Source organism: Bufo bufo, chromosome 2, assembly GCF_905171765.1.
Source record: "Bufo bufo chromosome 2, aBufBuf1.1, whole genome shotgun sequence".
Classification (NCBI taxonomy): Eukaryota; Metazoa; Chordata; class Amphibia; order Anura; family Bufonidae; genus Bufo; species Bufo bufo.
The window spans coordinates 203,727,437-203,752,354 of NC_053390.1; the positions used below are offsets into that span (position 1 = coordinate 203,727,437).

The following is a 24,918-nucleotide window of genomic DNA, read 5'->3' on the forward strand; positions in this document are numbered from 1 at the left end:
GTGTAATTTAAGAAGAGCTCGTGATTTGTGCTAAGTTGATGACAAAAGGAAGACAGTTGTATACAATATATATATATATATATATATATATATATATTTATATATTTATTAATAATATTTCAGTGCAATAAAAATAAAAAAATAATAAAATATATGACGATATAAAATTGGTGGCAATTAAAGAATAATCAATGGTATGCAATCAAGAAGACAAAATAATCTATAGATAGATATAATCAATAATCAAACTGGTATCTTGGTAATAACTGACACAAAAGAAAATTTGAGTTTGACACTTGATTTCTCACAGCGAACAGATTTTCCTGATTCAAAGTAAAGTTAGGCTTTCACCATGTTATATAATATACAGGGTGGGCCATTTATATGGATACACCTTATTAAAATGGGAATGGTTGGTGATATTAACTTCCTGTTTGTGGCACATTAGTATATGTGAGGGGGGAAACTTTTCAAGATGGGTGATGACCATTTTGAAGTCAGCCATTTTGAATCCAACTTTTGTTTTTTCAATAGGAAGAGGGTCATGTGACACATCAAACTTATTGGGAATTTCACAAGAAAAACAATGGTGTGCTTGGTTTTAACGTAACTTTATTCTTTCATGAGTTATATACAAGTTTCTCTTTGTTTACAGCCATTGACATGTCACCGAGGTTAACACGTGAGGAGCCGATAGAAATTGTGTTGATGTCTGGTGAACGCAGTAACCGGGTCATTGCAGCAGATTTCAATGCAAGACACCCTACGAGACCACCCATCTCCCATGCTACAGTTAGCAAACTGCTTGCTAAGTTTCGTGAAACTGGTTCAGTGTTGGATTTGCCAAAATGTGGAAGCATGAAATCTGTCTCTGTCACAGCCACTATCTCTGGCTGTGACCTTCCGTCATTGCTTGTTCGGCACTCCTCGCTGAAGTTCCGTTCCTGTGTCATTTGTGGTTCTTTATGGGTTAACTCCCCTGTGTGCCTATTAGGAGTTAATCCTCTGTCTGCTCCATGGGTGTGGTCTCTCTACTGCACCCATGGAACCTGTATATAAGGCTGAGGTTTCCTCAGTTCTGTGTCAGCTCTCCTGGTGTGTGTTGTCTTGTCCTGCTCCTGGTTTGTACTCTCTCTCCCATGCTGCTGACCCATGGGATCCGTGTCTGTCTGCCTGTGCTCTGTGGGTTTCCCTACTTGTTCATTTACATTCTCTCCCGTCTTCTTTGATGTCCTCTTTCCTGTCTTTCTGTTATCTGTTCTGCCAGTTATGTTTTAGTTACTTTGTGTTTATTCTGATGTCTGTGTTCAGCAAGCCTTTGCACCAGAGTGGCATGACAAGGCCATGCAGTTTACTACTGGTGGAGCAAGTCCTTCTCTGCTCATTGCCACTCCTGCTCCCTTGCGTGAACTCCTGCTTGTATTATTAGTTGCCCTGTTTTGTATTTGCCTGTATGTTATGTTTGCCTATGTGCCGTCGGTACCTTCTGGTACCTGTTGTCCATTTGTTCCTGCTGTCACTGTCTAGTTCATGCTCCAGAGTGGACCCTGGCAACTTCCTGCGGCAAAGTCTAACCCTACCATCTAGGGCTCTAGTGAATACCAGGAGTTGCTTAGTCACGCCCCTCTGGAGTATTACTAGACAGTGGCGCAGTGGGGGGTTTTTCCCACTGTGCTGACGGTACATAGAGCTCTTGTTTTGTCTGTGCTGCCTTCCCTGTTTTGTTTGTGCAATAAACTCTTATGTGTCTGTACCTGATTTCCATTTGTTTATTGCATGACGACGCGGTGGTCTCTCCTGGGACCTCCAACTCGTGACAGAATGAACAAGTGAACTTTCACAGAGTTTTTTTTTGTTCTGTTTTCTGCTTATCTGTGTGCTTTCTGTCTTTGTTTCCCTCTTTATGGTGCCTTTAGGTATCGGATTTGGTTGCCTTGGTATACTGGCTGCGGTGTTCTCCGTGTATGCTGGTTGCCAGGGGTGACGTCCGGTTTAACCTTTTTTGCTTGCAGTTCTGCCTACGGCCCTGTTTTCCGTTATCGGCGCAGGTATCTGCTCCTGGGCCTCCGGAAGGGGGTGTCAGCATGTCTGACCAATCAGTTCTTGGCAGACATGCCATTCTCCAGAGGGAGAGTGGAGGGGGAGGTGTTAGCACACTGCAGTTCACCATGACTTTTGTGGCTGTGTAGGCTGGCTGCATTCCTCTTAGCGTACTGGCTGCGTTTACCGTGTAGGCTGGTTGCTAGGGGCTGCGTGCTGGCTGCGGTCGTAGTATGTGTTCTGCTTGTGTACCTCTGTACCCCTTTGATTCTGATTTTCTTTGGATTTGAGTTTTGTTCCTGTTCCTGTCCCACTCCTCCGGAAGGGGGTGTCAGCATGTTTGACCAATTAGTTCTTGGCAGACATGTCATTCTCCGGAGGGAGAGTGGAGGGGGAGGTAACTTCTTGGTGCTGTTCACTTGACATGTATGCCGTGTTAGCTGGCTATCTTCCCCTGGCGTACTGGCTGCGGACCCTCCGTGTAGGCTGGTTTTCAGGGGTTGGGCTGGTTGCGGTCGTCGTATGTGTTCCTGCCCTTGTACCTCGTCTCACCTTTGATTTCTGTCCCCTTGCCTGGTTCTGTTTGGTTTGTTGCCCCACTTCTTCCCCTTTCTGTCTGGGAGGAGAGGGGGGGGGGCTTTGAGGGGTGGGAGTGTCACAGCCACTATCTCTGGCTGTGACCTTCCGTCATTGCTTGTTCGGCACTCCTCGCTGAAGTTCTGTTCCTGTGTCATTTGTGGTTCTTTATGGCTTAACTCCCCTGTGTGCCTATTAGGAGTTAATCCTCTGTCTGCTCCATGGGTGTGGTCTCTCTGCTGCACCCATGGAACCTGTATATAAGGCTGAGGTTTCCTCAGTTCTGTGTCAGCTCTCCTGGTGTGTGTTGTCTTGTCCTGCTCCTGGTTTGTACTCTCTCTCCCATGCTGCTGACCCATGGGATCCGTGTCTGTCTGCCTGTGCTCTGTGGGTTTCCCTAATTGTTCATTTACGTTCTCTCCCGTCTTCTTTGATGTCCTCTTTCCTGTCTTTCTGTTATCTGTTCTGCCAGTTATGTTTTAGTTACTTTGTGTTTATTCTGATGTCTGTGTTCAGCAAGCCTTTGAAGCAGAGTGGCATGACAAGGTCATGCAGTTTACTACTGGTGGAGCAAGTCCTTCTCTGCTCATTGCCACTCCTGCTCCCTTGCGTGAACTCCTGCTTGTATTATTAGTTGCCCTGTTTTGTATTTGCCTGTATGTTATGTTTGCCTATGTGCCGTCGGTACCTTCTGGTACCTGTTGTCCATTTGTTCCTGCTGTCACTGTCTAGTTCACGCTCCAGAGTGGACCCTGGCAACTTCCTGCGGCAAAGTCTAACCCTACCATCTAGGGCTCTAGTGAATACCAGGAGTTGCTTAGTCATGCCCCTCTGGAGTATTACTAGACAGTGGCGCAGTGGGGGTTTTCTCCCACTGTGCTGACGGTACATAGAGCTCTTGTTTTGTCTGTGCTGTCTTCCCTGTTTTGTTTGTGCAATAAACTCTTATGTGTCTGTACCTGATTTCCATTTGTTTATTGCATGACGACGCGGTGGTCCCTCCTGGGAACTCCAACTCGTGACAGTCTCTAATGAAGAAACATCAGTGGCTGTCCTAGCTTCATTCAGCAAGAGCCCACAGCGTAGCACTCGCCGCATGTCACTGGAGAGTGGCATTAGTCGAACATCCCTTCGGTGGATATTAGCTACTCACAAATGGCACCCTTACAAACTCCAGCTACTGCAGCATCTCAACGAGGATGACCCAGATGGGCGCACTGAATTTGCTGAATGGGCAAAACAAAAATTGGAACAGGACCCTCAGTTTACGCAGAAGATTTTGTTCAGTGATGAGGCAAACTTTTATGTGAATGGTGAAGTTAACAAACAAAACCACCGCTATTCGTCTGACACTAACCCACATTGGATAGATCCCTCCAAGACTGTTGGAACCAAAAAATGTATGGTATGGTGTGGTATATGGGGTACAAAGATAGTGGGGCCATTCTTCATCAATGGAAACCTCAAGGCCACTGGATATGCAAAATTTCTACACGATGATGTGTTTCCCTCTTTATGCACTGAAGCTGGCACGTTCCCTGAGTTTTTCCAGCAAGATGGTGCACCACCACCACATTATGGATGTCAGGTCCGAGCATTCCTAGATGAACAGTTTCCTGGAAAGTGGATTGGTCGTCGTGGGCCAGTTGAATGGCCCCCAAGGTCTCCCGATCTGACCCCCTTAGACTTTTATCTTTGGGGTCATCTGAAGGCAGTTGTCTATGCTGTGAAGATACGAGATGTGCAGCACCTGAAACTACGGATACTGGTAGCCTGTGCTAGCATTTCTCCTGCGGTGTTGCTATCAGTGTGTGAAGAGTGGGAGAAGAGGGTTGCATTGACAATCCAACACAATGGGCAGCACATTGAACACATTTTATAAGTGGTCAGAAACTTGTAAATAACTCATGAAAGAATAAAGTTACGTTAAAACCAACCACACCATTGTTTTTCTTGTGAAATTCCCAATCCTATTGAAAAAACAAAAGATGGATTCAAAATGTCCGACTTCAAAATGGCCACCATGGTCACCACCTATCTTGAAAAGTTTCCCCACTCACATATACTAATGTGCCACAAACAGGAAGTTAATATCACCAAGCATTCCCATTTTATTAAGGTGTATCCATATAAATGGCCCACCCTGTATATCCATTCAATTAGACCATCTGACTAGAACTACAATCAGTTCTCTGGAGATCACACAATTGTATATATATCAATTGTATTGATTAATCTCCCTAGATTGAAAAGACACCATTGATGCTGCAGGTACAATTATCTCTAATCAATTTAGATCCTACAACAAACAATATGGTATATTAAAATATATCTTTTTATCTAAATAAATATATATATGGGTATATGGCAATCCGCTGTCTAATATACATCAAAAATGTATACTATACCAGAGAATCTGTCTGGAAGAAATCAGCATCAATGAAGAGACATGAGAGGTGTAGGATAAGTGGGAGGCCCCACCGCCCCGCCCTCGCGGCGCGGGCGCACGGAGATGCCGCCTGTGAAATACCACTACTCTTATCGTTTTTTCACTTACCCGGTGAGGCGGGGGGATGCGAGCCCCGTAGTGGGCTCTCGCCACTGTTCGAAGAGAGGCATGTGAGCGTCTGATGTAGGATGCTGGGCTTCGCCCCTCCCCCCTCCCCGCTCCACTGACTCGACTGTGACCTGTTCACCTGCGCTGCTCAGCGTGCGGCACCCGATGGTGGATTGCGGTTAATGGTCTCGGTCTCGGTCAGCTGTGGTCTCTGTGAACGTTGAAAATCTGGTGGTGAGACGGCCGTCGCAAGACTGGTGAAGTATATCAGTGTAACCAGCGTTTAACGATGGTGTGAGCCGGTCTCCAATGTGTCCGGTGTTGTTCGTGCCAGGTTGGAGTTGATTGAGCGGGACTTGGGTGTACGGACCGCAGAGACCGCCGGCCGCCTGTTGTTACAGGTTTTTGTCACTTGTCTGCGGCATGTGCGGTGGGGAGGACAGCGTGTCCCATGCTGCTTTTTTCTCTCCCTCTCGTGGCACTGCTGCTGTGATGGATATGTCCCAGGAGAGGGGCTATAGAGGGTAAAACTGAGGTATCGGGACATCTGGATATCAAGTATTGATTATATCTCCAGTGGAAAAGAAAGTGGGGAGAGAATTAAGGAAGGGGAAGGGGAAAAAAAAAATGAAAAAAAAAGGGGTGAAGATTTGGTGTTGGCAGGAACTTTTTCTTTTATAAAAACTGGTGGTTAATGATAAAAATCGCTTTTATAATATGGTTCTTATATTGATTGTAAGTCCCCTTGTGAAATCCCAGCATGTTTAAATGATCCTAAACATTTCTACTTACCCTCTAACCACCCCTCAAACTCGCCTGGACTAATGAAGGACTAACTTTATGTATATGAATGTTTTTCTTCTTTTTTTTCTTTGTGGTCTCTAAATACTGTGGACTGGTGGTATATCCACTATTTCTCTAATTAACACAAGAAAGATTAAGAAAAGATTAAGAAAGTGTTCTTGGACAGGTCCTGGTCTATCTTTTTGGATGGAAACTCTCCGGATCCATTTCCGCGTCATGTTTGCTTCCATTTAATTATTGATTCGATTGCCCTAAACAATTTCCGGACTAGTTTCTTACTGTTGATAAATTATCGATGTTATTTAATGTCTGTAGGCTGGTGTAAAAATTCCTGTAGGGGAAGAGAGAGGGGGGGAAAGGAAGGTTGAAGATACGCGAGGAGTGTAGGAGCAGGGAGGAGAATTATTAAAGTATAAAATATAAAATGCCCCCAAAGAAAAAAGAAGAACAACGTCCCCCTACTAGTGCCAGTAATAGGAGATCAATGTCAGGGCTAGAGACTGGGCAAAAACAGCAGAATTTAAATAAATATCTGGCCCCAAGTTCTCCAGTTCCTACCCCTTCACAGAAAGGGAAGAGGGAGGGGGATATATCCCTTTTTTTTTTTTTTTTTCTTGCTCTTCTTCCCCTCCGCTAGATGATTAAAGTTGTTTCGTTAAACGTGAGAGGTTTGCGGGAAAGGATAAAAAGATATGCTGTCTTTGAGTGGATGAGGAGGTTCTTGCCAGCCATTGTCTGCCTCCAAGAGACGCACTTAGTTAGGGACTCCCTTTTGTGGATGGAAAAAGGATGGATAGGGAAGGGGTACCATTCGATGTACACTACTTATTCTAGAGGGGTTTCAATATTGGTACATAAAAAGATCAATTTTGAGTGTGTCACATGTGAGGCGGACGACTGTGGCAGGTACCTCTTTTTACATTGTAACATAGAAGGGGTCAACATGGTTATCGCAAATATATATATTCCTCCACCATACAGGTCAGAAGTGCTGTATGAGCTGCATAGATTTATGTTGAATAGACAGGAATGTATAATGATTACGACAGGAGATTATAATGCGGTTATGGATCCACTCAGAGACAGAATGTCTAGCGGAGGGGGAAGAATACAAAATGTAGATTTGTTTAAAATGGCCTTGGAATTTAACTGGATTGACGTTTGGCGTTATTTAAATCCAGAACAAACAATGTACTCTAGTTACTCTAAAACACACCAAACGTGGTCAAGAATAGATATGGTTCTAGGAAATAAAAATGTAATGACCCAGAGTAGGATTAAGATAAAGTACATGCTTATGGCTCTATCCGATCACAGTGCAGTGGTAATGGATCTGGACTTGAATAAGAACCAACATCCGCCTCTGTTTAAATTTAATCCCTACTGGTTATCACTTATCCCTGATAAAGAGAGTATAGTGTTGGAGTTAAAGAAAAAATTCAAGGAGAATAACGGTTCCACTACTAGACATATAGTATGGGACACCGCTAAGGCATATTTAAGAGGATGTTTGTTTAAAAGGGTGAACTACTATAAAAAAAATTACTAAAGAAAAAGGGGAATTATTGGAAAAAAAGTTAGAAGAGGCTAGACTTGAATGTATAATGAACCCCACGGGGAATAATAAAAAGAAATGGGAAGAGGAACACGAAAAGTTAAAAATACACTATATGGATAAAACAAGGAAGGAATTATTCTTTCAAGGGTTTCAGTTAGCATCAGAGGGAGAAAAGGTTGTAAAACTTTTAGCAGGTATAGTGAAAAATCAGAGAGGGAAATCATGGATAGGGGCAATCAGGGATAATAGAGGTAAAATAACTAGCTCACCTGTAGGAATTAAAAAGGTCTTTGAGAATTATTTTGAGGAACTTTATAGGTTCAGGGTGCAATATACTAAAAAAGACCTTGATGATTTTTTAGACCATATTGCGCTAACAGAGATAACTAAAGCACAAAAGGATTATTTGGATAAAGAAATATCCAGCTCAGAAATAATAGAGGTCTTAGGTCAGGTGAAACCTGTAAAATCCCCGGGGAGCGATGGACTCCCCTTTGAAATATATCAGAGTTTTTCGCAGGTTCTAATACCAGAATTAAGACCGACATTGTGTGAGGCTCAAAATATAGGTGAGTTACCAGAGTCAATGAAAGAGGCAATTATAACCTTAATTCCAAAAAAGGGTAAAGATCAATTAGATCCTGCCTCATATAGACCAATATCCTTGCTGAACACGGATGTTAAAATCCTGGCAAAGGTTTTGGCAGGTAGGTTATCTAAAATAATTAAAGGCATAATACAAGAAGATCAGACAGGTTTTATACCCGGAAGAACAATATACTCAAATATCAGAAGATTGTACCTTAATATTGAAGCTAATAATACAGAAGTTGATGAAAAAGCAATACTCTCATTGGATGCGCAAAAGGCTTTTGATTGTATTGAATGGGAGTATTTGTGGGCAGTTCTAAAAAGGGTTGGTATAGGGGAGGGATTTATAGCATGGATTCAACTTATATATTCCAAGCCAATACGGGTGATGGTGGATGGGAGCTTGTCCCTGCCTTTTGCCCTCTACAGGGGCACTAGGCAGGGATGCCCTCTCTCCCCATTACTATTTGCTATTGCAATAGAACCCTTGGCATGTATGATAAGAAATAGTGGGGACTGTAGGGGGTTTCAATACAGGGACGGAAATGAGAAATTAATAATGTATGCCGATGATATTTTATTGTTTTTGCACAATACTGGGGATGAGTTTAACACTGTAATAGATATAATAGATAAGTTTTTTTTTTTCAGGATTAAAGATAAATTGGGGGAAATCCCATATGATGTTATTAGGGAAAGGGATATCACAGAATGCTGCAAGGGTGCATGTGCTTGGGCAACACGAGAGTTTTAAATATCTAGGTATTCAGATTTTGAGAAATATACAAGATTATGAAAAATTAAATGTAGTCCCTTTAATAAAAGAACTTAGAACCAAAATACATATCTGGAAAAAATTACCAATGTCAATTCAGGGCCGGGTGAATTTAATAAAAATGATTTTTCTCCCAAAAATATTGTATGTGGTACAAAATGCCCCAATATGGTTGTCTAAGAAAACTTTTAGGTTGCTGGACAGCCTAATGGGGGAATTTGTTTGGAAAGGCGAGACTCCAAGGTTAAGGCGAGAAGTTCTTCAACTCCCAGTAAAAGAAGGTGGATTAGCAGTGCCCAATTGGTTTTTCTATTACTTAATATCACAATATAGTCAGATAAAAGGAAGTTTAGAGGGAGTAATGGGGAGGGAGGAATTATTAAAGATGGGGTGGACTGGGGACACGAATCACTTAGAGGTGTTGGAATCAGGAACACTGGGGAAAAACAATACAGGAAATAGGATAATGAATTGAATGGAATATATATGGGTAGAACTTAAAACAATAATGGAAATCAAAGGGTATTTGCAGTATACACCCATTTGGAAAAATATGAATTTAAAAGAAATTCAAAGGATTAGGCCTTATATAGACTGGGAAAAAAAAGGGATAAAATATCTGGCTCAAATATTTGAAGGACATAAACTGAAGGATTTAGCTACCTTAGTAAAGGAGTTTGGGATCCACCAAAAGGAAAGCTACAAATATCTACAACTTAAAAATGCCGTAAGATCACCAGTCAATCCAAATATATATATTAAAGAGCATTCAAATAGAATACAGAGTTAAAAAAAATGGAATTACGGGAAAAAGATATAGAATTCTGATGGAGATGAAGAAAGAACGGATTATAATACCAGCTAGAGGAAAGTGGGAAAAAGAGATTTTATCTTTCACGGAAGAAAAATGGATTGATGCCCTTGGGAGTTATTTTAAGGTGTCAGAAAGGGCCTCACATAAAATCTCCCAGTTTTTTATCGTCCACAGGTTACATCGATCTCCTTGTGCATTAAAGAAAATGGGGGTTAGAGTCTCAGATAAGTGTCCAAGATGTATGGGTGAGAGGGCTGACCTTATGCATTGTTTTTGGAGATGTCCTAAATTATTAAGGTATTGGAAAGATATTGTAGACATAACATCAGCATCTTTGGGTATCCAAGTTCTGGAAGACCCTGTTGTTTGTATCTTGGGAGCTACGGCACATCTTAACCGCTTGCCGCCACGCTAACGCCGAAAGGCGTCATTGCGGCGGCTCCCCCAGGCTACGCTAACGCCAATAGGCGTCATCTCGCACGCTCACAGGAACGGAAGGTAAGAGAGTTGATCTCCAGCCTGCCAGCGGCGATCGTTCGCTGGCAGGCTGGAGATGTGTTTTTTTTAACCCCTAGCAGGTATATTAGACGCTGTTTTGATAACAGCGTCTAATATACCTGCTACCTGGTCCTCTGGTGGTCCCCTTTGTTTGGATCGACCACCAGAGGACACAGGTAGCTCAGAAAAGTAGCACCAAGCACCACTACACTACACTACACCCCCCCCGTCACTTATTAACCCCTTATTAGCCCCTGATCACCCCTGATCACCCCATATAGACTCCCTGATCACCCCCCTGTCATTGATTACCCCCCTGTCATTGATCACACCGCTGTAAAGCTCCATTCAGACGTCCGCATGATTTTTACGGATCCACTGATAGATGGATCGGATCCGCAAAACGCACACGGACGTCTGAATGGAGCCTTACAGAGGCGTGATCAATGACTGTGGTGATCACCCCATATAGACTCCCTGATCACCCCCCTGTCATTGATTACCCCCCTGTCATTGATCACACCCCTGTAAAGCTCCATTCAGACGTCCGCATGATTTTTACGGATCCACTGATAGATGGATCGGATCCGCAAAACGCATACGGACGTCTGAATGGAGCCTTACAGGGGCGTGATCAATGACTGTGGTGATCACCCCATATAGACTCCCTCATCACCCCTCTGTCATTGATCACACCCCTGTAAAGCTCCATTCAGACGTCCGCATGATTTTTACGGATCCACTGATAGATGGATCGGATCCGCAAAACGCACACGGACGTCTGAATGGAGCCTTACAGGGGCGTGATCAATGACTGTGGTGATCACCCCATATAGACTCCCTGATCACCCCCCTGTCATTGATTACCCCCCTGTCATTGATCACACCCCTGTAAAGCTCCATTCAGACGTCCGCATGATTTTTACGGATCCACTGATAGATGGATCGGATCCGCAAAACGCATACGGACGTCTGAATGGAGCCTTACAGGGGCGTGATCAATGATTGTGGTGATCACCCCATATAGACTCCCTCATCACCCCCCTGTCATTGATCACACCCCTGTAAAGCTCCATTCAGACGTCCGCATGATTTTTACGGATCCACTGATAGATGGATCGGATCCGCAAAACACATACGGACATCTGAATGGAGCCTTATAGGGGGGTGATCAATGACAGGGGGGTGATCACCCCATATAGACTCCCTGATCACCCCTCTGTCATTGATCACCCCCCCCTGTCATTGATTACCCCCCTGTCATTGATCACACCCCTGTAAAGCTCCATTCAGACGTCACCATGATTTTTACGGATCCACTGATAGATGGATCGGATTCGCAAAACGCATACGGACGTCTGAATGGAGCCTTACAGGGGCATGATCAATGACTGTGGTGATCACCCCATATAGACTCCCTGATCACCCCCCTGTCATTGAATACCCCCCTGTCATTGATCACCCCCCCTGTCAGGCTGCATTCAGATGTCCGTATGATTTTTACGGCTCCATTCAGACATTTTTTTGGCCCAAGTTAGCGGAAATTATTATTTTTTTCTTACAAAGTCTCATATTCCACTAACTTGTGTCAAAAAATTAAATCTCACATGAACTCATCATACCCCTCACGGAATCCAAATGCGTAAAATTTTTTAGACATTTATATTCCAGACTTCTTCTCACGCTTTAGGGCCCCTAGAATGCCAGGGCAGTATAAATACCCCACATGTGACCCCATTTCGGAAAGAAGACACCCCCAGGTATTCCGTGAGGGGCATATTGAGTCCATGAAAGATTGAAATTTTTGTCCCAAGTTAGCGGAAAGGGAGACTTTGTGAGAAAAAAATAAAAAATATCAATTTCCGCTAACTTGTGCCAAAAAAAAAAAAATTCTATGAACTCGCCATGCCCCTCATTGAATACCTTGGGGTGTCTTCTTTCCAAAATGGGGTCACATGTGGGGTATTTATACTGCCCTGGCATTCTAGGGGCCCAAAGCGTGAGAAGAAGTCTGGTATCCAAATGTCTAAAAAATGCCCTCCTAAAAGGAATTTGGGCACCTTTGCGCATCTAGGCAGCAAAAAAAGTGTCACACATCTGGTATCGCCGTACTCAGGAGAAGTTGGGGAATGTGTTTTGGGGTGTCATTTTACATATACCCATGCTGGGTGAGAGAAATATCTTGGTCAAATGCCAACTTTGTATAAAAAAATGGGAAAAGTTGTCTTTTGCCAAGATATTTCTCTCACCCAGCATGGGTATATGTAAAATGACCCCCAAAAAACACATTCCACAACTTCTCCTGAATACGGCGATACCACATGTGTGACACTTTTTTGTAGCCTAGGTGGGCAAAGGGGCCCATATTCCAAAGAGCACCTTTAGGATTTCACAGGTCATTTACCTACTTACCACACATTAGGGCCCCTGGAAAATGCCAGGGCAGTATAACTACCCCACAAGTGACCCCATTTTGGAAAGAAGACACCCCAAGGTATTCCGTGAGGGGCATGGCGAGTACCTAGAATTTTTTATTTTTTGTAACAAGTTAGTGGAAAATGATGATTTTTTTTTTTTCTTACAAAGTCTCATATTCCACTAACTTGTGACAAAAAATAAAAACTTTCACGAACTCACTATGCCCATCAGCGAATACCTTGGGGTGTCTTCTTTCCAAAATGGGGTCACTTGTGGGGTAGTTATACTGCCCTGGCATTCTAGGGGCCCAAATGTGTGGTAAGGAGTTTGAAATCAAATTCTGTAAAAAATGACCAGTGAAATCCGAAAGGTGCTCTTTGGAATATGGGCCCCTTTGCCCACCTAGGCTGCAAAAAAGTGTCACACATCTGGTATCTCCGTATTCAGGAGAAGTTGGGGAATGTGTTTTGGAGTGTCATTTTACATATACCCATGCTGGGTGAGAGAAATATCTTGGCAAAAGACAACTTTTACAATTTTTTTTATACAAAGTTGTCTTTTGCCAAGATATTTCTCTCACCCAGCATGGGTATATGTAAAATGACACCCCAAAACACATTCCCCAACTTCTCCTGAATACAGAGATACCACATGTGTGACACTTTTTTGCAGCCTAGGTGGGCAAAGGGGCCCACATTCCAAAGAGCACCTTTTGGATTTCACCAGCCATTTTTTACAGAATTTGATTTCAAACTCCTTACCACACATTTGGGCGCCTAGAATGCCAGGGCAGTATAACTACCCCACAAGTGACCCCATTTTGGAAAGAAGACATCCCAAGGTATTCGCTGATGGGCATAGTGAGTTCATGGAAGCTTTTATTTTTTGTCAGAAGTTAGTGGAATATGAGACTTTGTAAGAAAGAAAATCAAAAAAAAAAATCATCATTTTCCACTAACTTGTGACAAAAAATAAAAAGTTCTATGAACTCACTATGCCCATCAGCGAATACCTTAGGGTGTCTACTTTCCGAAATGGGGTCATTTGCGGGGTGTTTTTACTGTCTGGGCATTGTAGAACCTCAGGAAACATGACAGGTGCTCAGAAAGTCAGAGCTGCTTCAAAAAGCGGAAATTCACATTTTTGTACCATAGTTTGTAAACGCTATAACTTTTACCCAAACCATTTTTTTTTTACCCAAACATTTTTTTTTATCAAAGACATGTAGAACAATAAATTTAGAGCAAAATTTATATATGGATCTCGTTTTTTTTGCAAAATTTTACAACTGAAAGTTAAAAATGTCATGTTTTTGCAAAAAAATCGTTAAATTTTGATTAATAACAAAAAAAGTAAAAATGTCAGCAGCAATGAAATACCACCAAATGAAAGCTCTATTAGTGAGAAGAAAAGGAGGTAAAATTCATTTGGGTGGTAAGTTGCATGACCGAGCAATAAACGGTGAAAGTAGTGTAGTGCCGATTTGTAAAAAAGGGCCTGGTCTTTAGGGGGGTATAAACCTGTGGTCCTTAAGTGGTTAAATTAAAAAGAGAGGTACAAACGGTATTATGTAAAGTACTGTTTCAGGCTAGACTGCTTATACTCCGAAGATGGTTAAATAAAGACCCTCCTACAATAGGACAGTGGCAGGAAACAGTGCTCAATCTGATTAAATTGGAACAGGCGGCTGAGAGATATAGGGGTAAAGACGAAAAAGTTGATAAAATTTGGAAGAAATGGTTGAACCAGGGCCAAGGTGTTTGAGTTTTTTTTTTTTTCTCCCTCTCCTTTGTCTCTCTCTTCTCCTTGCTATTTTTTGAGGGGGAGGGGGAGAGAAATTATCCCCTCTCTCTCCCTCTCTCTCTCTAAAATGTTAATATGCGAATGATTATTGTGATGATCCGTTGGACGGTCTGTTATTGTATATTGTATGTGTTTTCTATAATAATAAAGAAGTATAAAAAAATAAAATAAATTCAAGGTTCAAGGTTGTGGCTTGCCTGGATTGATCTGATGGATGAATCGATCTGATGTGATCCTCCGATCTCATGTGATGTGATGATCCCTCTTGCTGGCTCCTACCAAGGGAAGGGGCTTGACCTAAATTTACACGTGACCACTGACATCATCTGTTTAATACTGTTTCTTACTTATTACCACCACCAGAGGGCACTAGCGTTCTATGTAAGAGTTGGTGTAATAAAAAAATCTAATCTTCTATTTTCTTCTAATTTTGTAAAAGATAACCTCTGACCTAAATCTAGGACCATGTTATAAATATACATAAGAATGGAATTGTTTAGGCAAGCATTCCTAACTTTTTAGTCAGTGATTCTCTGTCTTGAGAAAGCTTGAACTCACACTGCCCTTTCAGAAAACAGACAAGATGGCTACCAATGTCCATATACCCATCTGTAAATGTAATCTGTATAAAGGCTTTTATAATATTGATTCCCTTTATCCTCAATATATCTGACACTACCAGGATGGCTATTTAGCTGAATGACCATGTCAATATTACATTTTCCCTGAAGAAGCCCCTGAAGGAAAAATGCCTGGTTCAGCTGATCGCCCCAGGAGTCGCATTCTGAAAGGGTTTTTCTCTGATGAGATAACTCCATTTGGTAATGTGATAGGTTTTCCTGTATTACTATGTAATACCAATGATAACACATTGTAATATCATTAGGTGCTGTATGAAATAAGATACTTTTATGTTCTGTATCGACATGTGTTATGCATCATGAACCGATGCAGTCTATATAAGTAATGCTTTTTTATTATCCATGGAGGTACGATTGTCCTTACTGTGACTTGTTACTGTATTTACGGGTACTATTAATGAGTTGTTGCATCATATGTCTGAAGAGTTAGGTACGTCACGTTCTGTCGCTAGATTTTACCACGCCATAGAGTAGAGTGCTGCAAAAAAGATCTTGTTATTGAAACAACTAGCATTGACAATAATGCTCGCCCACCTTTTCTGGGAAATGTTCCAGAATTTTAAACACTAATTAACACTGTGCATTGCTGGAATAAACTTGAACTTGAACCACCATGAATAAAAGGACACTAGACACAAAACTATTCATGGACTCTGAATCTTAACCCTTTCATTACCAAGGGTCATTGATGCCCCAGTGTCCAGGTCAAATTTTATAAATCTGACATGCGTCACTTTATATGGTAATAGCTTTGGAACACTTTTATTTATCCAAGCCATTCTGAGATTGTTTTCTCGTGACACATTCTACTTCATGATAGTCATAAATTTGAGTCAATATATTTCTCCTTTATTTATGAAAAAATCCCAAATTTACCAAAAAGTTTGAAAAATTAGCAATTTTCAAAATTTCAATTTCTCTGCTTTTAAAACAGAAAGTGATTCCTAATAAAACATTTATTACTTAACATTCCCAATATGTCTACTTTATGTTGGCATAATTTTGGAAATGTCATTTTATTTTTTTAGGACATTAGAAGGCTTAGAAGTTTAGAAGCAATTCTTAAAATTTTTAAGAAAATGTCTAAAACCCACTTTTTAAGGACCAGTTCAGATCTGAAGTCACTTTGTGGGGCTTACATAGTGGATACCCCCATAAACGACCCCATTGTAGAAACTCCACCCCTCAAGTTACTCAAAACTGATTTTACAAACTTTCTTAACACTAGGTGTTCCACAAGAATTAAAGGAAAATGGAGAATACATTTCTAAATGTAACTTTTTTGGCAGATTTTCCATTTTATTAAATTTTTTTCTTTAACACATTGAGGGTTAACAGCCAAACAAAACTCAACATTTATTACCCTGATTCTGCGGTTTACAGAAACACTCCACATGTGGTCATAAACTCATGTAAGGGAGCACGGCAGGGCGCAGAAGAAAAGGAGCGCCGCATGGTTTTTGGAAGGCAGATTTTGCTGGACTGGTTTTTAGATGCCATGTCCCATTTAAAGCCCCCCTGATGCACCCCTACAGTAGAAACTCCCAAAAAGTTACCATATTTTGGAAACTGGAGGATAAGGTGCCAGATTTATTGGTACCATTTTTGGGTACATAGGATTTTTTGATCATTCATTATTACACTTTATTACACTTTATGACCAAAAAATTGGCTGTTTTGGAACAGTTTTTATTTATTTATTTTTACAGCATTCATCTGAGGGGTTAGGTCATGTGACAGTTTTATAGAGCAGAGTGTTACGGACGTGGAGATACCTAATATGTCTACTTTTTCTTATTTATTTAAGTTTTACACAATAATAGCATTTTTGAAACCAAAAAAATGATGTTTTAGTGTCTCCATAGTCTGAGAGCCATAGCTTTTTTATTTTTTGGGCGATTGTCTTAAATAGGGTATAATTTTTTACGGGATGAGGTGATGGTTTGATTGGTACTATTTTTGGGGGCATATGCCTTTTTGATTGCTTGGTGTTGCACTTTTTGTGAAGTAAGGTGAAAAAAATAGCTTTTTGGCAATGTTTTTTATTTTTTATTTTTTACGGTGTTCACCTGAGGGGTTAGGTCATGTGATATTTTTATCGAGCATGTTGTTAAGGACGCACCAATACCTAATATGTACACTTTTTTTTTTTTATTTCACTTTAACACAATAATGGCATATTTGAAATAAAAAAATTATGTTTTAGTGTCTCCGTATTCTGAGAGCTATAGTTTTTTTTATTTTTTGAGCGATTTTATTATGTAGGGTCTCATTTTTTGAAGGATGAGGTGACGGTTTTATTGGTACCATTTTGTGGGACATACGCCTTTTTGATCGCTCGGTGTTGCACTTTTTGTGGTGTAAGGTGCTTTTTTTGACACAGTTTTTATTTTTTATGGTGTTTATCGGACGGGGTCGATCATGTGAAATATTTATAAAGACTGTCGTTACGGACGCGGTGATACCTAATATGTGTATTTTTTATTTTTTTTATAGGGCAATTTATTTTTTTGAATTACATTTTTATTTCTTTATTTATTTTTACTTTTATTATTTTCACTTTTTTTTTATCAAGTCCCACTTGAATCTTGAAGATCCAGTGGGGCTGATGGCTGTACTATACTTTGCAATGCTTTTGCATTGCAAAGTACAATATTATCAAATGTCCTTTAGATGGCAACACCGGGCGCTTTTGCAAAGCGTCCGGTTGCCATGGCAACCATCGGGCGCTGCCATCACAGCGCGGCAGCCCCGATGGTTGAGAGAGGGAGCCCCCTCCCTCTATTAGCCCCATGGATGCCGCTACCGCGGCATCTAAGGGGTTACAGCAGAGTGTCAGCATACAGCTGACACTTTCTGCTGATGTCGGCGGCTCAGGAATGGAGCCGCCGACATCAAATAAAGCAGGGGGACTGCATCGGGGTCAGGAGGCACAGATAGGGGCAGCGCTGTAAAGGGGGGGCATGGCCAGCAGGAGGGGGCACATTTGGGGGTCGGATGCATGCATGGGGGGACCGCATCAGGCGTACAATACATGGATGGGGGGGGCGGGGATCGCATCGGAGGCAGGGCTCACAGCAGGGGTGGGGGGGGTTGGAGGCGCACAGGAAGGGGGTAAATATCGGGGGCACAGATCGGGGGGCTTCATTACACATTGCCTGATTTCAGGCTCTGATCTGCAAAGTGCAGATCAGAGCCTGAAACCGGCATTTTAACACTGCCGCGATCCGATTGGTTAGTCTGCACAGACTAACCAATCGGATCGATTGCCGGCAAGGGACCACTCTGATTAGTCCCTTGCCGGCATTACTAGACTGTATGCTGTCCGTGACAGCAGCAGGGCAGGGGAAGAAGCTTTAATCCAAGCTCTTTGGAACGCTTGGATTAAAGAACTGCCTGACGTCTATACACGTGGTAGCTGCACGGGGCATGTGCAAATATCACGTATATAGACGGATTGCAGTCGGGAAGGGGTTAAGGATGTTTCATTGTTTGCTAAGTAACATACAGTAAATGCTTGTGTATCTACACCACTACTAAGCAAACTACAGAAATGACCATACACTTTAGTTTTTTTATACAAATGTAGAATGAAAAATACTGTAATGTAAAATGATGTTATAAATTAAAGACCATGGAAAACTTTATGGCAATGTTTTTTTATGATTGTATTTGACTTATTTTGGGCTAAAGTTTTTTTCAATAGGTTTTTATTAAAAATGTTCACCCATTTTGAGACACAGAGAAAAAAATCTATTTGCAAGCTGTCAGTTTCTCTTTTCATTGAGTCCCTTCATCTGATGGCCTAATGTGTACCTGATGCGTAGCTATAGAGAAAGCAGGGGAAGCCGCTGCTATGGGGCCCAAACTCAGAAGGGGCCAGCCCGTGATGAAGTCTGAAAGATTTTATTGTCAAAGCCCCCTTGTCACAGTAAGTAAGATAAGGGAAGGAAGCAGAACACAGCAAAGCAAACAAAACAACTGACTAGGCCCCAAATGCTAGGGAACAAAGGGGTCACCTCCTAGCAATCCCTAAAACACTTTCCCTAAGCTGCCATGCCCATGTGCATATCTCGATGGTAGATATGCACATGCCCATGTACCTAAGACTGTAACACACTGAACCACACTGAACCAAACCCTCAGCTGTAGGAAAGAGGGAAAGAGGCACCCAGCTCCTTCAACAACCGAAGGGGCTAGTGTCACCCTAGAGGCCTAGTCAAAACAGACACAGAAGGAACAAGGGAAAAGGACTTATCTAGAGATGTGTTGGAGCAGACGATCCACCAAACTTCCAGAACTCACACAAGGCAGAACTATAACCCGCAAAGGCTATAGGGAGAGGGAGGAATAAATAGCCTCACCAATTACCTAAAGAGCAACACCTGGGAGGAGGTGGGATTCTGCTCAAACCCACAACAAAACAAACTGTCAGATCGAGTCACGTGCAGCAACTCTGACAGATCTCCTCACAACACCCACAGGGCAGGGCGTGACACCCCTCAACAGTATTATGCAATACATTATATACAGTGACCGCATATACAGTGACATGACATACAGCATATGTGTGGATGGAGATGCTCCTGGGCCTGGTCTGAGAGAGCAATATTCACTAGCCGCAGGAATGGGGGAGGGGGACCGTTCAAAAATTTGCTGTGGGGCCCAGTCAGTTCTAGTTATGCCACTGCATCTAATATCTACATCCATCTAATATCTATCTATCCATCTAATATCAATCTATTACCAGTATCTATCTTCAGTATATATCTATGGTTTCTCTCTCTTTCTTGTCCCTTTTTATCTATTTAGGTATATATATATATATATATATATATATATATATATATATATATATATATTATATATACAGTATGTCAGGTTCAATTTTGTATATCTATAATGTGGTATTATAGTCGTCTAGGTAGTAATCTTAATCTTAAATATATAAAGCTGTGTAATTGAGTGAAAAATCATAGGTTATATATTAAAAAGCATACAATGAAAAATCTCTTCAAGCATAATCTGTTTTGAAAGATAAAATCAAGATACATCTAATTTTCCAAGAATAAGAACTTGTTCATCTGTGATCAAATTTATCTATTTGAATAGTAGAATATTTAAAACTCAATATACATCAAAGTGGAAACTAGCTGGCTACACCTGTACAATTTAGGTCAGGATTCACTTTAAAAGGTTGTAGTATTTGTTCAATCCCAGTCAAGGAGAGACATGCCTCTAGCGCAGATCTATCACTTTATAAATCTGTGGCAAAACCAAAGCACCAAATGAATCCATGGGTTTTGTTTAAAGATTGCTATCTAATATATAAAGCTGAGTGTATGTGTGTATGTCTGTATGTCAACTAAAGGAATCCGCACCATCGCATTTAGGGTCCATTCACACATCCGTAGTGTATTGCGGATCCGCAATACACCCAGCCGACACCCCCATAGAACTGCTATTGCGGACAATAATAAGACATGTTCTATTTTTTCCGGAGCCGCGGACCGAAAGTTCGGGGCCGTGCTTCGGAAATGTGGATGCGGACAGCACACTGTGTGCTGCGCGCATCCATTCCTGCCCCATAGAGAATGAATGGGTCTGAAACCCGTTCCAGATAATTGCTGAATGGGTGCAGACACATTCTACAGATGTGTGAATGGACCCTAACAATCACAAAATTTGGCACACAGGTACATCTGGTGTCCGGGACTGTTTTAGACCGGGTCTCATCTCTCTAGCACGTACCGTTCCTGAGATATTCCCCAAAAATGCATTAGCTAATAGAAGCCTGGTCACATGACCCTTATCAGACAATAGAAGCTTGCAGGTCCTTAGTCTCCCCATAAACACAGTTTTACACCAGGTTTCCATAACAGCCCAGCCATTTTTCTTCACTGCTGTAGCAGTCAACTTTAAAGGGGCAGAGCACTGTGGATGACACTGTTAAGGGAGTGGAGTGCTGTGGAGGTCACAGTTAAGGGGGTAGGTAGGGTGGAAATTCAGGCCACCCTCAAAAGACAGACTTAAAAACCCCAGTGAGGTCACTGTTAAGGGAGCGGGGTACAGTGGAGGTCACTGTGGCAGTCACTGTTAAAGGGACAGTCACTGTGGAGGTCTCTGTTAAGGGGGTTGGTAATGGTGGAGGTCGGTTAAGGGGACTGTAACCTATGGTCAGTGTTAAGGGGCGGGTGCTGTAGAGGTCACTGTTATAGTGGATACTGTCGATATCTTTTAACGACACACACAAACATTAAATTAAATAGATGAAATATACCCGTGCAAAGCTGGATCCTTTGCTAGTATTGCTATATTCTTTTAAGTCACCCTTAGACCGTTTTTACCTTGGTAACCACTGGTAACAAGAATAAATCCAGTGGCAACAGTAGCTTCAGTAGCACCCAGGTGAGAATCATAGAATGCAATAGTTATTAGTGGCATATTTATATATTCCTCAACTTTGAAATTGCAACACCAAGAAGATAAAGTAATGAAATTGTGAAATCCACAGGATCAACGAACATATTAATAATATGGAAATAATAATAAAAATTCAAATAAAATATTTAAAATGTCTCAAATTATTTAGTATCGAGTATGACCACCATGTGCAGAAATACATGCACCTACACAACTTGGCATGCTACTGTATATTATAGTGCATTTGTATTGTGCGGCAGTTGTGTGCGGTTCTGCTGTGATACTGCAGTTATATAGAGGGACAAGCGTTATTGGAACAAATAATTTCTGCTGGTGTGATATACCAGTCGTCCCCCAAAAAACCTGATTGAAGTGGGGTGTTATATACCAATATACTTTCTTTATAGTGCATTTGGGTACTGTATAGTGCATTTGTGTATGCGCGTACGTGAAAATTATATTGCCAATATTTAGCATTTTAAAAAAAAATTTATGGAGATCTGGTGTGTCACTGTCCATGTTGTGGGACAATCTGTGCACTTCTAGTAATTATTTCTTGGCTGCAAATATGAGCTGAAGGTTTTTCAGGTTCGCCTGCCACTAAAATGAATGGGACCCGCCGCGAACTTGCGGTTCGCGAACATTTGATCGCGTTCGCAAACCGTCCCGGCAGATGTTCGTCCATCACTACCCCTGAAAGCCCAAATTTTTTATCTCAGATGAATGCATCTGAGGGGTTTAATGATGTGGGCGGCGTAATCTCCGTTCCCTGTCATTGCGCCCGCTATTTACAAAGATGCACTTCGTGACCAAGTAATTTGTCACAAAGCGAAATTCGGTGAAGCAGCCGAATCAAAGTTTTGTAAACTTCACTCATCTCTTGTGAGCAGGTTTATATCCGAGCGGAAAATAATCCTTACTTGGTCATGTTTTCAGTTTCACAGCGATGCATAATTGTAAGAGGAAGTTAGTTTCTGGCTTTGGCAAGACAATTGTATCTGTCTCCAAAACAAACACAGGGGAAGTACAGAAATATTACAGCTTACGACGAAAAGACAAACTCTTATAATTGCTATTGTTCCAAAAGGTTAACCATGGAGGAAAATGTTATGAGTATTTATTGTGTTAAACACCAGTCAATATGATTTGTAACATTTCTAGCTCTTATTTTATTTAAGGGTGGAAAAGCAAAGAGCAACAAAGTCCATATTCAGAAAAGTTTTGTTATGTGTTTTAGGATTCTGTTTTTCATACAATTTTTTTGCACAGAACAATCAGTGCAATGTCTGAGAAACTCAAAGTGAGGGCTCATGCACACGACCATATGTATTTTGCAATCCACAAAAAAATGGATGGCATCCGTGTGACGTCCATGTTACATCCGTTTTTTTGTAGATTGATTGTAACAATGCCTGACCTTGTTCACAAAATGGACAAGAATAGGACATGTATTTTTTTGCGGAATGGACTTGCAGACATACGGATAGGAAATGCGCATGGAGTAATTTCCCTCTTTTTGGCGGCCCATTGAAATGAATGGTTCCACTTATGGGCCACAAACAAAACAGAATGGACACAGACAAAAAATACATTCGTGTGCATGAGGTCTGACTCACAGATGTAAGCAAATTTCTTGAAATTTATTTGAGGATATTTCAGCTCTGCTTCCAAATAATCATTAAGCAGATTCGATTCAGATATAAATAAATTTGACCCAAATCAAAAGCGCTGAGATGTTGTGTGTAGTTTCCTGGGAATGTATCCAACCCTTATGGGGGTCTTTAATGCCAAGACAACATTAGTAAAGCAGCCTGTTTAATAACACATTGTATTGTTGGATTAATATTATTATTAATTTTTTTGTATTTTTTTATGGAAAAAAGTTGAGGACATGATTCCTTTTGGTGGGAGATGCTATCTTCTCTGTTTTCTGATCTGTACAAATGGTAGCTACCATTTTTGAGAGATTCATCCAAACCAAATTGCAAAAGATTCAGACTGATTTAGAATTAATTTAGGTTTAATTCGCTCATCTCTACTCAAAGATGTGAAAAGTGGCAATTATAATAGAGTACAAATCATAGATACCTTATAGTATTTTTCTGAAAAATCTCGGAAGATCTTCATCCCTTGCAGCGCCGCTTTCAGCCTTCTTTGTTTTCTTCACTATCAGGTATCTGTGTCATGTTCCTGGAGAGGCTGCACGCAGCAGCAGGGACCTTCACTGTCATTACATGCACTTCAAGCCATTGTGCACGCAGCACAACTACATCTGGTAAGTACCCCCTTTTCTTTTGGGGTGCACCACTTGCTGTTTTAGTTTTGCACATTGTCTGTGATCTTCTCCCCACTCAGGTTTTACAGTACAAAATCATGTAATTTAATGCTAATGATGTCAAGAGAACCAGTTGCAGAATTTTAAATTCAAATTTGAATGGTTTTAGAAGGTAGAGCTTTGGCTTTGATATTTTCATTTTGCAAATTGTTTCAATGTTAACTAGGTAGGCGTCCTGAGCTTGCTTCGTAGAAAACAGTTCCATATAATATAGTAAATTCGGGGGTCATTTATCAAACAGAAATACACCTAAATTAGGCATATTTTGGCGCAGATTGCATCGCAAAGGTTTAAGAAAGGAGCTTGGTGTCGGCAGTGAAGGGGACGGGCCAGCCCGTCTCATTTACCATTTTCTACGCCTGTTTTAGGTGGAAAAAAATTGCCTAAATGTAAGACAGCTCGGAAGCTTTCTTACATTTAGAACTGGTGGAAGATCCTCTGAAGTTATGGAGAGGCCTTTAGCTCTTCATAACTAAGTTGGATCCACCACCAGAGCAGGACTTTGTTAAGACCAGCGTCTAAAACGCTGGTCTCAATAAATGTGCCCCATAGTTTGCAAAGCTGAAAAAATACATCTGTCCATCCAGATCAGCCTGTTATCCTGCAAGTTGATGCAGAGGAATACCCCTGTGAGGTAGAAGCCAATTTTCCTCATTTTAGGGGAAAAAGCTTCCTTCCCGACTCCAATCAGGCAATTGGAATAACTCCCTGGAACAACAACCTCTCCAGAAATCTAATAATTAAAACCGGTAATAATATTACACTCCAAAAATACATCAATGCCCCTTTTGAATTCCTTTATTGTACTCACCATCACCACCTCCTCAGGCAGAGAGTTCCATAGTCTCACTGCTCTTACCATAAAGAATCCTCTTCTATGTTTGTGTACAAACCTTCTTTCCTCCAGACACAGAGGATGTCCCCTGGTCACAGTCACAGTCCTGGGGGTAAATAAATGATGGGAAAGATCTCTGTTCTGACCCGTGATATATTTATACATAGTTATTATATCTCCTCTCAGTCGTCTTTCTTTTAAACCGAATAACCCTAATTTTGATAATCTTCCTGTGTACTATAATACAGCC

General features: G+C 41.3%; 1 protein-coding gene across 2 annotated transcripts in view; it reads left to right on the plus strand.

Annotated features, from left to right (window-relative positions):
* CMKLR1 (chemerin chemokine-like receptor 1) overlaps nt 1-24,918 on the plus strand; it is a 221,514-nt gene that overhangs the window by 40,052 nt on the left and 156,544 nt on the right. For both annotated transcript variants that reach the window (XM_040416043.1, XM_040416041.1), the window contains exon 2: nt 23,672-23,773. The gene's annotated coding sequence lies outside the window, so the exon portion shown is untranslated. The remainder of the gene's footprint in view (nt 1-23,671; nt 23,774-24,918) is intronic.